Here is a 17,070-nt window from a genome sequence, read left to right on the forward strand (position 1 = left end):
ATTCATAAGTTATGTCTTAATATACAACAGAAGGAAAATATGCTATACCAAATTTAAGGGCCAAATAATATCAAATAGCTTCTAAGTATGTTCTCTTAATTTTTCATGCTCAATCATTTGCAGAAATGTATTATAGAATTTTAACATATTAGTGATTTGTATGCTTAAACAACATCTGTGCCAGAATGTGAGCTAATGGGGGCAGCTAGGTGGTGCAGTGGATACAGCACCAGCCCTGGATTCAGGAGGAACTGAGTTCAAAATCCAGCCTCAGACACATAACACTTACTAGCTGTGTGACCCTGGGCAAGTCACTTAACCCCACTGCCTAGCCAAACCCCCCCCCCCAAACAACAGAATGTGAGCTAATTCTATTATATAAGATCTATTATTCCTTGCTCATTAAGGGCTATAGTCTGATCCCTCAATTAAGATGATATTAAAATTTGGGCCAATAAGGAATATCAATTTTACTTGAATCTCAAATGTCCATGACTTGTTTCTTTAGACAAGCCTGGACATCTGAAGAAACAATAGCCATCTGAACAGACGCTCAATGTAAAGACTACTTGAGTTGTACTGCACTCCTATACTGTATTTGAACATTGGCTGTATTTGTCTGGAGACACTCTGTATTTATCTGGAGACACTGACTTTTGGGATGCCCATTTATAGCACAGCAACAAACATGGCCCTAGACCTTGCTGTATAAACACTGGGGCATTGAGTAAAGGGGAAAAATCCTTTTATTCCTTATTCTACTAAGTTGTCACTTATCCCTGGTTAGGGGCATGTTGTTTATTTCAAAGAAGAAACTTTATTGTGAACTTCTATTGTTGATTATTTGTTAAAACTTTTGTACATGGGGTTAATGTTTTGGGTAAAAATTGGACTGGATGGCCCTTGAATCCTTCTAGCACTGTGTTCTTGCTTTGAAGGACATGGAAATCATTTTGTGGGTCAAATAATTTGCAAAGTCAAAACATTGCATTTTTAAGTGGTTGTGTCTGGCACAAAATTGTGGAGTCTTAGGAAAGTAATTAGGCTCCCGAAAGGAAATGCTTAAGGATAAATTCATGTGTGTGTGTATGTATGTATGTATATATACACATATATTCATACATACACACATGTGTATATATTTATCTTTCTCAGAGGCACCACTTATTTTTAAAAATCTACTTCTGTGGAATTTGTCACACCTATCAATCAATTCTACCCCTAAAGAGGAAAATATTTTGGGCACCTTAATGACAATACTGAGCCATTGATTCTGTTATTTGATTTTCATTTCTAGAATAATTTTGCCTTTTATATATAGCTCATGTGTATCTATAAACTTTTATTGGTTCCTCTAATTGTTTTGTAATACCATGAAATCTAGATATAAAAATCAGTTCCAGTGATCTTTATGTCTATGGAAGGACTAAAAAAAATGATCTTATTTCTTATGTTCCTATACTCAGTCAATAAACATTTATTAAATACTATCTTCAGGTATATCAGGCCTGCACAACATACAGCCTGCAGGCAGATTGCATCCCACCAAAGGATTTCAGACGGCCCGTGAAAAATGTAGGGTTGCCACTGCATACTCTTCTGTTTTTTATGTGACCCATGGCAACAAACCACGTCACCTAACCTATTTGTGGCCCATGAAGAAGTTTATAAGTTGTGCAGAGCTGATGTATACAGATATCCATCTTTAAGATATGTCTCTCTCAGGGGCAGCTAGGTGGCACAGTGGATAGAGCACTAGCCCTGAAGTCAGGAGGACCTGAGTTCAAATCTGACCACAGACACATAACATGTACTAGCTGTGTGACCCTGGGCAAGTCACTTAACCCCAATTGCTTCACCAAAAAAAAAGAAGATATGTCCCTTTCAAAAAGATTCCAAGGATGAGGCCAAGTTCTTTGGTTCTATTGAGAGTTGCTTGAATAAATTGTTCATCAACTGAACGGAGTAATTCTTGTTACGTTGAAATTTTTGTTATAATGTACTTTTGTCATAGGATTTGACCTGGTTTTATTGGTCATGACATTGTTTTAATTGCTGTCTTCCAAAACAATGGAAACCATAAGATCAAGGTTCAAATGCAAGGGCAAAGAAAATTTGACTTAGAGGGACGGATGAGTGACAACAAATATTAACTTCATTTCTGGCTTTCATTTTTAGATAATTCATTTAAAAATTGACCTTCAGTAACATCTTACCCCAAAGTCTCATCATGGAGTAGCCCTAATGTTCTTGAAGGCAATGCTAACAAAGTGTAAGCCTTGGCAGGTTGTACCACCCTGGGCAGGTTTCCATCTTGGGTGCAGCGATGGAGGGCATAACTACCATTCCAGAACCAGAACTTTATTCAGAAAGGCTCCTAGATAAGCTTGTCACAGGGCAATGAACTTGTTATTCAAAGAGTAATTTCTTTTTAATTCTTTTAAAAAAATTAAATAAAAAAAATTCAGGTCTGCATTCTTTCCTTCCCATTTTTCTCCCTACCCCATAATTGAGTAAACAAGAGAAGTAATACCCCTGCTACAAATATGGACAGTCAAACAAAACAAATTTAAAAACCCTCTTAAAACTATCCTACTCATTTATAGAACATGTACGATATTAATTCCTGGAGGAAATGCATATATCACAAAATCCCGTATCCTTGAAGTACTGGTTAAAATTGAATTTTTATATTTCAATAATTTGTTGGATTGAATTCAATTATATATAACTGCCCCAAATTCTACTTCTCAATGCTTGAGCAGTGCACACAACCTGTTTCCATTGTGAACTGGAAGGGCCTATATAAATTCTGTGCCAAGTTAGGAAGGAATAAGCCTTAGAGTTCATCATGATCTTATTGTTGGGGATGATTGCTGTGTTAACCTCAGCAAAGTTTTAATTCTGGATCTCCCAGGATTCAATAGAGTTTTTTGTTATCGCTATGTTGTAATTGAAGGGTGAGAAGAGGGGAGATGAAGGATTTTCCAGGGAGGGAAAGATTTCTGAAAGGTTCCTTAAGATCCAGATTTCTACTTTGAAAGAAATGTAATATTTACAAAGGCCAAATGAAACGCAGAGTTGATAAATTATCCTTTTTGGATTCAGCTTATGAAGACACTGAATGATTTGGGTCCAAATTATTCTTCCCCCCCCCCATGGATTATAGTAATCTTGATAGGAGTTATCAGTCTAATTCCCAGTATCTTCTTGTCCAGATTGATACAGACATGCTCTTCCTGTTTCGGAAGGACAATAGAGCAAAAAGTCCAGCAATATCAAGGAAGACTATTCAGTAAACTATCAAAATGAACTAAATCAGGTGGATATATTCCAGACATAATAGTTTTGATGTGAATATAAGCATGTCTAGTAAAAAAGCTTCTGCTTGGCAGTGGAAGAAGGTAATAAGAGAGGGCAGGTGGCAGTGTGTGTGTGTGTGTGTGTGTGTGTGTGTGTGTGTGTGTGTGTGTGTGTGTGTGTGATGCAGATGCTTGCACAAAGTGTGCATGCTGGTTTGGTTTGCTGTTCATTTTTTCTGTGCCTCATTGAGTGAAATGGCATCTTTCCAGCTATAAGCAGATTCTCTGAATGCCTGTTTTTGAAGGGCTTGAGATATCTTGTCTCTCCTTTCTATAATCCATCTTCCGCACAGCTTCAAAAGTGATTTTCCTAAGGTACGGGACTGATCATAGCACTCCTTTACTCAAGAAACTCTAATGGCTCCCTCTTCCCGCTAAGATCAAAGATAGGCCCTATTTAACTTTTAAAGCTTTTCATGACCTATCTGTAAGCTACTTTTTCAACCTTATTATGCATTGCTGTTCTTCTACCTTACTCCATAGTGCATACAGATTATTCTTGCTATTCCTCATGCATAACCCACAAGCTCCAATCTCTCTGCTTTTGACCCATTTCCCACATCTACGATGCACTCCAGCCCCACTTTTGACACTTAATTCCTAATTTCCTCCAAAATATGGATCCTTTCCTGATCTCCCTAACTTCAATGCCTCCCCTCCAAAACACACTTTGTACTTATTTCATACACATTTATTATACTTACATTAATATTAATCAATAATTTAATTAATTAAATTTATAAGTTCAATTGGTATTAATATTTTTATTTCTCCTAATAGAATGGAACATTGAGAGAAAGCCTTGTTTCATTTTTGCCTTTATATGTGTCTAGCATATATCATGATGTCTAATGGAGTAATTATTAATAAATGCTTGTTAATTTATGTAGTGTACTTTGTTTTCTCTTTGTTTACTAATGTTAATTGTTAATCTTCATTGAAATTCTACTTTAATATTATATCATGACTTTGAGGTGAGTCTAGATTCTAAAAGACAGTGCTAGATCTAGATTGCAGGCAGTTCTGGAACTATAGCTGGAAAGGCCAAAATAAAGGCTAAGTGATAAGCTACCTCTATGTCTGTTAGCCAAGGACTGGCCTAGCAAAATTCAGAGATTCTCATTGCCAGGTTGGTTACCAAGTAAAGAATTTTCTTATGTCCATAGCAATTTCTGAAGGCCCATACACTAAGTTATAGAGGAATTGAAATCTCTTCTGATGAAGGGAAAAATTCCTAATAACAAAATGATAGATTGAAGTATGTTAGCTGACTTTCATCAACATCAGCTCAAGTTCCTTAGTAATTTCCCAGGAAGTCCATTGGAAACCTTTGCCAGGCTTTCCCTTTGCTGGTGCTTTCCCTCCAAAATTACTACCAATTTACATTATGTATATATTCTACGTACAGTTATTTGCTCCATAAGGGCAGAGACTGTGTTCTCTCTCTTTCTCTCTGTCTCCATCTCTGTCTCTCTGTCTCTCTGTCTTTCTCTGTCTCTCTCTCTGTCTCTGTCTCTCTGTCTGTCTCTCTGTCTGTCTGTCTCTCTCTCTCTCTCATATTTTCCAATACTTGGCATAGTGCTGGCATATTGTAAGTACTTAATAAATGCTTGTTGACTCAATTTACGTGTTCAGATTGGATGGAATTACAGATTTGATTGATCAGATTCACTGAAATTCATTAATTTAGCCTTTAAAATGGGAAACCAGTATTCCCAAATCTCTGTCAAGCCAGACACGTGGATAGATAGCCCTATGTGAATTAGCTGGTTCCATCTCATTTGACAATGCATTTGCTGATGTTGCATAAGACAGAATATTTTAAATAAGGCATATCCAGATAATTTATTTTACCAGCCTATTTTTAAGGATAGCCTTTTGGAGGAAATGTCTTATCTGCCCTGGAGTTTATGATGTTCTCTGTGTGGGAACTCATTGTTTAATTTTGGGCAAAATAGCTACTTTTGTGTTTGTTTGTTTTTGCTTGGAACTCTTTGGGCAGACCCTGAAGCAGTGTGAAAGGTTATTTTGCTGTTAGTGACTGTTTATGTCAAGCATGGAAATTCATGCAAGATGTATGAAATTATCCTGGGGTTTAAATGATATCGGGCTATGGCACAAAGGAGACTTTTTATAGGAATGGAAAGGTTCCTGGTATGTTCCCTTTCCCTGGTTTTGACTGAGAATCATAAGATCCAGTTCAATTTGGTTCATTTACATTCCAATCCAACAAACATAGAATAAATGCCCAATATGTACCAGGCTCTGTGCTTGATTCTGGTGATACAAAGACAAAAATTAAACAGCCTGTACCAATCAAAGATCTTAAATTCTACTTTGGGGTAAGGGGAATAATACATACACTATCATATGATCATAGATTTAGAGTTGGAAGTGTCTTTAGTATTTATGTAATCCAAATCCCTCACCCAACTCTGGGACCCAGAAAAGTTAAATGATTTTCCTGAGGTCACACAAATGACTGAGAAGCAGAGTTGGGATTTGAACAATAACTCTCTGGATGCAAATCTAGTGGGTCTTTCCACTGAATCATGAAGATAATACAAAATGCAAAATATAATTAAGGACTGTGTACATGACTTAATTGAGCTAGGAAACAACAAGATGAGGAAACTATTTCTATCAAGATAATTTGGCACCTTCTCTGCAATTTAGAGTATTAGTGATTTGCTGGAAGACAGAGAGGTGTCAGAATGTACCAGAAGGGAGGCACAGGTTTTTCCTGCTCCAGGGTCAGTGTTCCATTGACTGAAGCACAGTGTTCCTTAATGCACACATCATTGATACAAAGTGTTCACAAGAAAACTGACAGTGATAGGGTAAAGGGATTCAGGAAAGGCTTCAGTTTGGAGTTGGCCCAGGAACTGATTCTTAAAGGTAGGTAGTTATTCCAAGAGATGGAAATTAAGATAGAAGATATTCTAGGCATATGAGGTTAAAAGGCATGAGTCCAAGAAATGAAATACTGTCCATGATAATTGGTGAGTAGACCAGGTTGGCTGGAATGGCGACTCTGTGTGTGTGTGTGTGTGTGGGTGTGTGTGCACGTACACATAAAATTAGTCTATAAATATAGATTTGAGCCAAATTGTGCAGAGCTTTAAATTCCAAACAGGTGTTCATATTTTAACCCGAAAGCAACAGGGAGGGGAGATAAGATGGTGGAGAACAAGCAGAAACCCAGCTAAACTCTCCCAACATTCCCCTTATAACTCCTCAAATCAAATTTTGTACCAGCAGAGCCAACAAAAGATCATAGTGAGACATTATTGCAGCCTAAGAAAATTTAGGAGGTCTGCACAAGAGGTCTGTGACATTGGGGTAAGGACCAGTTCAGAGCCAGAAAGCACAGCATAGGGGTGGTGGTGCTTGCGACAGTAGCATTAGCAGTAGCAGCAGCTTGGGAAGCTCTCAGCTCAAATGAGATAAGAGGGTCAGACAACTGATCAGAAAGAGATTACAGGGGACATTTTGCTTGCACTGAATGTAGCTGTTGCTGATTGGCAGCTCTATTTCCCATAAGCAGTATTGGGACACACTTCCCACAAAAGAGAGGGACACTTGTGATTAGTCACAAGCTGGGATGGGGAGGACGATGATAAAAGGGAGGGCAGATTATAGGAGGCAATAGTCAGAAGCAAAACGTATTTTTGAGGAGGAACAGGATGAGAAAAAGAAAGGGAGGGGGAGAAGGAGAGGCAGAGGAAGAGAAAAGGGTGAGAGAGGGGGAGGAGAGAGGGAGAGAGAGAGAGAGAAAGGGAGAGACAGTGGGAGGGGGAGGGGGAGGGGGAGAGGAAAACAGGATGGAGGGAAATAAACAGTAATTACAACTTAAATGTAAACGAGATGAGCTCTCCAATAAAATTAATGCAGATACCAAAATGGATCAAAACCCAGAATCCAACAATTTGTTGTTTACAAGAGATACACTTGAAATAGAAAGACACACACAAAGTTAAAATAAAGGGGTGAAGCAGAATCTATTGTGCTTCAGCTGAATTAAAAATGTCCGGGGTAGCAATCATGATCTCAGACAAAGCAAAAGCAAAAATAGACCCAATTAAAAGAGATAATCTGGGGAACTACATTTTGCTAAAAGGTATCATAGACAATGAAGTAATATCAAAATAATTGTATGGCAAGTTTCTCTGATAAAGACCTAATTTCTCAAATATATAGGGAACTGATTCAAATATATAAAGTAGGAGCCATTTCCCAAATGATAAATGATCAAAAGATAGAAACAGGCAGTTTTCAGAAGAAGAAATCAAAACTATCTATAACCCTATGAAAAAAAAATTCTCTAAATCACTAGTCATTAGAGAAATGCAAATCAAAATAACTGTGAGATATATGTGTGTGTGTATATATATATACTCTGATATAACTCACATCTATCAGAAATGACAAATACTGGAGAGGCTGAGGGAAAATAGATCCATTGATAAACTGTTGGTGAAGTTGTGAACTGGTCCAACCATTCCAGAGGACAATTTGGAACCATGTCCAAAAGGCTATAAACTGTGCAAATCCAGCAATATCATCATTAGGTCTATATCCCAAAGAGATCAAAGAAAAAAAGAAAAGGACTTTTATGTACAAATATGTTTAGAGCAGCTCTTTTTATGGTTACATAGAATTGCAAATTGAGGGATGCTCATCTGAGTATCCCTCACAAGGCTGAACAAATTGTGGCTTATGACTGTGACAGAGTAGTATTATGCTATGTGTGTATGTGTACATGTACATATATATATATGTGTATATATATATATACACACATACATATATATGTATGTATATATATATGACAAGGGAGATGATTTCAGCAAAAAAAATGGCAAGACATATGAACTAATGCAAAATGAAGTGAGAAGAACTAAACTAGAAGATTGTTGTGCAAAGTAACAGCAATATTGTAATGATGATTAACTATGAAAGATTTAGTTATTCTCATCAATGCAATTATCTAAGACAATTCTAAAGGACTCATAATGAAAAAATTCTCCTCACCTCCAGAGAGAGAGAAATGAAGGGCTCTGAGTACAAATTGAAGCATAATTTTCTCATATTATTTTTTTGCCTTTGTTTTTGCTATTTGTCTAATATGAAAACATGTTTTACATCATTTCACATGTATAGTTGGTATCATTTTGCTTGCCTTTGTAATGGGTGGGGGAGGTATGGGAAGGAGGGAGAGAATTTGAAACTGAAAATATAAAAAAGAAAAGAATGTTTATATATATATATATGATATGTGTATGCATATATGTATATGTCAGAGTATCATTGCTCTGACACTTTTAAACATGAAAAAAGCCAAAGCAAAAATTTTATTCTGATAGCAATTTATATAAATAGGAATATTTTAAGTCACCTAAAAAGAGGTTTATGATATTCTACATTCCATTTGAAAATTCTCACTTAAACCTCCAAACAGGTAGCCTGAATATTAGAAGGCCAACGAAAAGCTGAGTTGTTGTTGATGAAAGACAAAAATAAGATAGTACTTTATGCAAAGTATCTTTTAAATAGTATAGGTCCATTGGAGTTTGTTGAGTAGGAGGATAAGCTTGAACAAAAACACTTTGTTGGTTACATGGAAGATGAGGTGATGAGGAGAGAGAATTGACCTAGGGATATCAATTAGCACTATATTGCATTAGGCTGGATAAAGAACAGGCATTGGCACAGACATCACCATTTTATAACAAACTTTAACTGTTCTGATGATGAAGAAGACCAAAAGATCCTATTAACTACCTTAACTAATACTTGACCTCTTTGCCAAGTTGAGAAACAGAACAACTGAGGACAACACCATTTTAGGATATAAACTGATTTTAAAAATCTTTCAGAGGAGGATATGCGAAATTTCAAACATTATCACCTCATACCAATGGAAGCAGCAGAGGAAAGTTTGGCTAGAGATCGACTTACAGCAATTTTGCTAATCTGTAAAGGTTTTTATAAAAGTATTTTTGATATCAATGATGGTGGAGCTATCATATTTGTATTCTAACTGCATGATCCCCAATATGAGGTATGAGAAAGTAAAAAGAAAACAAAGATGGAAACATTTTCACTACTAAATCGAGTATACCAGGAGGAGATACATAGTGAAAAGCACTAAGTGATTAATTTTTAAGTTAAATGATGGAAGGGAGGATTTCTAAATACCAGAAAATAACCCACAGACTTCATCATTATTAAAAAAAGGCAGCAAAAATATCAAAAGCTACCAAATGACATGCCTACTTTCTCATTGCCATAAGATCTTTAAGAGAATAATAAGTACATTCATTGAGGGCATTGTTCACAGAGGTACAAGAAAGAAGTAGGTTTTTTTTTTTTGCAAGTCAAATTCTCTGAGTGTATGTTTACAGTAACGTAATTGTTAAGAGGTATAGAGGATATAAGATCCCACCATACTTACTTCCATTGTCTATCCCCTCCAATATGATGTCTCCCAATTCATATGTAAAAGAATCCTTGAAAAGCATGACAACAGAAATAACTCCCCCCGCTATTGATCTGAGTTTTAATATTGAAAAAAAAACAGAACACTGAAAGATACACTCATCAAAGATATTTCCACTGTCATGGAGGAGGTCACATAGAATACAAATGACAGAAGGATTCCTAATAGATGATGAAGTCTTCCATATGTGGATGGCATTGATTTGGCTGTATAAAGCCTAGAAACACTGCAGATACTCCTAAATCAGATTAATTTTAACTTCAGAGTTTGGCCTAACTACACATGCAGGAAAAATAAGTGAATGAATAATGAATATGTCCATTTTATGTTATATGGATGATTGGAAAACCTATAGAGATGGCTCATCTAAGTAGCTCAGTGGGTAAGAGCCCTGGCCCTGGAATCAGAAAGACTTAAGTTCAAATCCCTCCTCAGACATTTGCTAGCTATGTGACCTTGGGCAAGTCACTTGACCTTTGTCGCCTGAGTTTCTTCATCTATAAAATGGTGATAATGTTATCACCTATTTCACAGAGTTGTTACAAGATAATATACTATAACATTTTGCAAACCTTAAAGTCTAAGATAAATATTATTGTTGTTTGAAGAGGACCAAGGGCATAATAGGATGATGGCTTAACTCAGGAATGAATGGTATTTAAGTGAGGCATAGTTGCACAGTCTTCAGCCTCAGTCTCTCTTCCAGAGTCATCAAAGTCAAGTGGCAATTCAGGATGATCAGTGATGGCCTGGGATGCAGTAGATGACCTTGGCATCTTCAATGTCTGACCAAACTCTGAGAGCTCCACAGAGCCTACTTCAGCCACCTTCATGGCCATTGGAACCAATTGTTCTCATCTTTCCTTTCACTGGGAGAAGTCTTTATGTACTTGGGGTAGACACCCCCCCAACTCGCTAATGTATTTAAGGCTGATGGCTAAACCAGGTTAAGGGTATAAAGTATTATAATTGTGAAAAAGATATGAATATGTATATCATTATAGAAACATAATGATATATATATATATATATATATATATATATTTATTTATTTATTTATTTACATATACAATCTGAAAAGATGCTATGGATTGACAATGGCAACTGAAATGTAATTGCAAGTTGGACTTCTTTTAAATACCTTAACATAAGGACAATAGCTGACAGCCCCTCAGCTGAGGTAGGGCTTTGTCAGGAATTTACTAATTTCAGATCAAAAGGAACAGAGAATTTATGCCCAATGAAAGCCCAGAGAGTCAGCTCAAGAACATTAAAGAACTTCAAATATGGCATCCAATAAGTATGATGTGTGAGAAGTGTTGAACAGGTACACTATGTTTGTGTTTCTGCTCGTGCCAAGTTATGGTTACTCATGCCCAGGTACCGGGTAGCTCACTGGATAGAACACTAGAACTGGAATCAGAAAAACTCGAGTTAAAATATTACTTCAGACACTTAACTGGCTGTGTGACCTTGTGCAAGTCACTTAACTTCTCTCTGCCTCAGTTTCCTCATCCGTTAAATAGAATAATATTAGTGTCTATCTCCGTGGGTTGTTATGAGGATAAAATGAGATAACATTTGTAAGGTGTTTTGCAAACTTAGAGCACCACACGAAAGTTATTATTATTATTATTATTATTATTATTATTATTATTATTATTATTCTCTTTTGGGAAAAAAAGGGTGAAAAGGTTGGATGAATGTTTCTCTACCCTCCAGTTTACCATGGAGAATTACATGTTCCTGGGAAGTATAGAATAAATGTTTGAAAATAAAAACAAAGAAGAAACAAACTGGAAAAGGCAGTGTCAAATTTTGACCTATAACAAGAAGTTAGCACATGGGAAAATGTACCTTAGGGAAGGAAAATATAAGGAACCCTCCTGAAAAACTGGTGCTAAATGATAGGTCTCAGACTTCTCCCATACAAGAGGAAGATTCAGCAACTTGAAAAGAAGCAGCTTTTGAAGCTCCAAGGAATAATGGCATGAATAATCCATAGTTGTCATCAGGTGAGAAGATGGATTAGAAGAAGAAAAGACAAATCAGGATTATTGATGACTTTGATGAACAATAGGGAGGTGGGCATATGTCAGCCTGGAGTGATTTCAAAGGAATAATGCTCTCTTCCTTGTGTATTCACCTGGGATATGATTGATAGCCTCCCACAATTTGCCAAATCTTATGACCACTATCCATTTCTTTTGACTCAAGGAACCTAGGAAGAATTGCTACAAATTAGGTCATGGGAAGTAATTACCTTAATAGTACGGTAGTGTTTTCATCACTTAGTACAACTTCAAGGTAGCAGTTTCAGAAGAGTAGATTTGGGTCATCAAGAAGATAGTGTTTGAGAACGTATTTAGATTGCTTGATTATACTGTTTAAGATACAAGATTTTAGTTCAAGATGGAGTGCACTTAATGAGGGCCAGTAAGATACACACACACACACACACACACACACACACACACACACACACACAATGTTTACCTTTTTAGGAATTTGATTTAAATGGTTTTAAACAGACAATTGAAGAAGCAGAAAACTGCCCATACATCTGCCAAGCCAGAGACCCCAGACTGCTGGGGTGGGGAACCTGTGGCCTCCAGGCTGCATGTGGCCCTCTAGGTCCTCAAGTGCATCCCTTTGACTGAATCACTCAAAGATGATAGCTGAGAGGCCCTTCTTGTGTTAGGGCTGAAGCACAGGGATGCACTTAAGGACCTAGAGGGCCACATATGGCCTCAAGGCTGCAGGATCCCCCCCTCTGCCCCAGAGAATATATTCCTCCACTCCATCTTTGCAGCTATGTCAATCATCAGGCACAATTAATGAAGAAGACCTAGCAGAGAGAACTGAGAATTTGGAGGACACTATGCAAATCATCAATAACATCTATAGCTTGGGTGGTCTATACACAAATACACAAAAACTAGAGATCTTAATGTAAGCAGGCAGATTCAACATCATCAATATTATGAGGATTTTACTTCACCTGCCTTAGTTTCCTCAACTGTAAAATGGGGAGAATAGAAGCACCTACCTCACAAAGTCATTGTGAAGAACCAATGAGATAGTAGTTGTCAAGTGCTTAGCACAGTGCCCGGCACATAGCAGTCACCTAATAAATATTTCTTGCATTTCTTCTGCTTAAAGAAATAAAGAATGACTTAAAAGATTAAATACATATTCATATGTTGCTATTGGACCAAGCTGATACTAAAAATATCAAGCTATTACCTAATTTTTTTTAACAACTCTAGTGCTATATTAATCAAGTTACTGAGGGATATATTTTATGACATATAGATGACAGTAACAATAAAAATGGTAAGGACAATGACAACAGAAACAACTGAATGCTATATCATTATAAAGCCTGATTTGGATCCTGGAGGAGAGTGCATAACACGGCCCTTCCTCTTTTCACTATAAATTAAAGGAGTGTAGGGGTAGAATGGGGCCTATGGATACGGAAGATCGCACACATTATCAGACAGGGTCAATATGTTAGTTGGATTTGCCAAACTGCTATTGTCTTCTCCCTTTTTAAGTCTCTTTCTTCTTCCTCTCAAGGGTTGGCTCTCTGGGTTGGGGAAAAGAGAGAGGGACGTATTTGGCAATTGATATGCTAAAAGAACAAAAGTCATCGGTAAAATTCAGTATATTTTTTAAGCTGCGTAGCATCTCAAACTAGGGAGGCTGTGTCAGATAACATTGGGATTGTGTTCATTTTTGTATTTCAGAGGTGCAATGCTAACCTGGGGCATGTTCTTGGATGACCACAATGTTAAGAAGACTGGCAACCATGCCACTTGAGTTTTGTTGAGGAAACTGGTATTATTTAATCTGGAGAAAAAGAGATTCATGGAATATACAATGACTATTTTCAGTTATTGAAGGGTTTTCATATGGAAGAGGGAGTCGATTTGATTTGTTTAGTCCCAGTTTACAGAAGGAACATTGGGTGGATACTCTAGAGAGGCTGATTTTGGCTCAGTGTAAGGAAAAATCTTCTTAACACTTGGAGCTTTCTAAATGTGTACTGGGCTCTTTTAGGAGGTGATGGGTTCCCCCTTACTGTAAGCTTTACAGCAGAGGCTAGATACTTGTTTTGGGGAGTGAAATAGAGAGGAATGATTCTTGCTCAGGTAACACTGAATTCAGAGATCCCTTCCAACTCTGAACCAATATTCTATGATTTTGTTATCTTCCAGTAGGCCATAAGTTTGAAGAAACATTGAGGATTATTTAAATTATTATGACTATTAACCCTAACTAAAAAATAACTAAATCGATGTTTAAGTTGGAACTAGTTCTATTTTTTAAAACAATCATTTAAAGCATGTTGGTTCATTATCTGATGAATTGTGTTGAAGCCAAGTCAGATGTAACTTGACACTTTTATGATTTCAAACTGTGTTTCAAAGAGTTTTGTAACTATTTTGAGCAATCCCAAAGACTTATTTGCACTTGGATAAAATTTATCTGGCCATTTAAAGATATTTACAAACAGGAAAGTGTCTGTGGAAGGACCAACATGGACAATTAATTATGGACCTTTATAACTAAAAGACAAGGAAATTGAGGCCCAGAAAGGTTAAATGTTTTATCCAAAACCAGAAACTCTGATACCAAAGCCAGGGTACTTTCCATAATGTTCCCTACCCTCTGGGATTGGAGTTTTTCCTATATCTAGGTATATCTCTCTATGTGAATTCAGTTGTTAAAACATGCAGGAATATATGATTCCTTACTGAGTAGAATACCATATTTATGAAATTTACTTACCATATTGCTACAATATGAAATGTGAAAGACTCTTAACATTTACAGATGTTGCAGACACCTTATGAGATGCTTCTAACCACAAATATAGAGCAAACAGCCCTTTTTGCTCAGGGGAGGCATCCGTGAGGAGAGCTCTAAGCAGCCATGGTGCCCAGCCAAAACAGCATGATTCCGAAGCCCCATTTCCACAAAGACTGGCAAAGACAAGTTGCCATGTGGTTTAACTAGCCAGCCAGGAAGACCAGAAGGCAAAAGGCCCATTAAGCAAAAGCCTGTCAAATTGCTCTTGGCCCTGCCTCTGGTCCTATCTGGCCCATTGTGAGGTGCCCTACTGTCGGCTACCACACCAAGGTATGTTCTGGTAGAGGATTCAGCTTGGAAGAGCTTTGGGTGACTGGCACAGACCATTGGTATCTCTGTGGACCTGCGTCAATGAAATAAATCTGTAGAGTCTCTCTAGGCAAATGTGCAGTGGCTGAAAGAATATCATTCCAAACTGATCTTCTTCCCAAGGAAACCATTTGCACCCAAGAAGGGAGATAGCTCTGCTGAAGAGATCAAGTTGGCAACCCAGATTACAGGACCAGTTATACCCATCATAAATGTCTACAAGGAAGAGAAAGCTTGATTCATTACTGAAGACAAAAAGAATTTCAAGGCATTTTCTAGTGTTTGAATGGCCTGGGCCAATGCCCATCTCTTAGGAATCTGTGTAAAATGAACCAAGGAGGTTGCCAAACAAGATATGGAGAAGGAAAAGTAAACAGCCCTCTGAAAACTTTCCATAAAATAATAGAGATAATTAGCATTAACATAGTGCTTTACAAATATTGCTTCATAAAATCCTTATAAAAATCCCATGAGGTAGGTGCTATTATTGAACTCATTCTACGGATGGAAAAACTAAGTCAGAAAGATGAAATGATTTGACCAAGGTCACACAGTTAGTGTGTAAGGCTGGATTTGAACTCAGGTTTTCCTGACTTCAGGTCTAGTTCCCCACCTAGCTGCAAAGGTTTACTGGTTGATCTATAATTTTCCCCAGTTATCCCAGATTTTGCAAAGATACCAACTAGACTCTTCAGTTCTATTCATAGGATTAAAGGGTCACTATTCTTAAACCTACAGAAACACACACAGTGCAATAGGTTTCACAACATATATATAGGTTGAAAAAAAACCCTTCAAATAATTTTTTCCACAAAAGAATTAATGGCAGATAGGATTCCATGAAGAAAATAGAGGCATTTAAATAATGTAAAAGTTTACTTTTCTCCCAAGATCCACCTACAGCCTTGTATTCCCACCTTTACTGTCAAGCTGCTCACTTTGAACATGGTGCACTGGGTTTGGGGATTGCCATGAATTCTTCAGACTCCCGTCATGTGAAATCCTAGTCCCGTGACTGTGATTGTTTACAAACTATGACAGCTCCCATCTGCCAGGAGATTGTCTACATGCCTTCAAGCATAGCTTCACAACTCATTCAAACCTTTGTTTTTACTTGATGGTGTTTAAATAATCCATCTTGGTCATGTTTCACTGATTACAGGAGAGACTTTTATTGATGACACCAGGCAGATTTTTTTTAACTCCTTTTTCTTTCCTAGTATGTGAATGGAGGTCAAACAATATGATACAATTTCATTCTAAACAGCAATCTCAGAGGCTTTCTGCAATCAGGATTGCCTGAAATGTGGACTTGTTATTTAGTGTAAAGTGAACTCCCACCCTAAATATAAAAATCTCAGGATCATCAATTACCCATAGAATTCGCATCTGATGGGACCTCAGAGGATCTATTTGGTCCAACTCATACCCCTAGCAACCTTTCTTCTGCAGTATACCTAACAAATGCTCACTCTGTCTTTTCTTGAAGACCTCTGATCAAGAGAAGCCATTACCTCCAGAGACAGCCCATTCCAAATTTGAATATTGTCATTGTTAGGAAGTTTTCCCTGACATCAAGATTAAATTTGCCTCTTTGTGACTTCCAACCACAAAATGAACAAGCTGAATTTCTGTTGGGTGGTATGAATATATCTCTATTATGCTTCTAGATTAGAATAAAACAAAATTATAGTTTGGTATTTAGCATCCTTCATATCATAACTCCAACTTCCTTTCCTAGATTTATTTCACATTACTCCCCTGTTTGCACTCTGTTCCAACCAAAGCAGCCTACTTTTTATAGATAGAAGTGAGCATTCTATCTACTGACACCAGGCTTTTGCCTAGGCTGTACCCCATGCTGAGAATATATTTCTTTTCCTACACTTCTAAGAATCCCTAAATTGTTTCCATGTGCAACTTATGAACTTCCATCTCCTGGAGATATTTTCTTTCCCTTCCTCACATTCTTTATCCTCTTTCTCTCCTCAAATTAGCATGTATATATTTATCTGTTTA

General features: G+C 37.1%; 1 pseudogene; it reads left to right on the forward strand.

Annotated features, from left to right (window-relative positions):
• Positions 1-14,805: 14,805 nt before the first annotated feature.
• LOC110200241 (large ribosomal subunit protein eL13-like) lies at positions 14,806-15,424 on the forward strand (annotated as a pseudogene).
• Positions 15,425-17,070: the final 1,646 nt, after the last annotated feature.

This window comes from Phascolarctos cinereus, unplaced genomic scaffold (assembly GCF_003287225.1).
Source record: "Phascolarctos cinereus isolate Bilbo 61053 unplaced genomic scaffold, phaCin_HiC Scaffold_7;HRSCAF=346, whole genome shotgun sequence".
NCBI lineage: Eukaryota > Metazoa > Chordata > Mammalia > Diprotodontia > Phascolarctidae > Phascolarctos > Phascolarctos cinereus.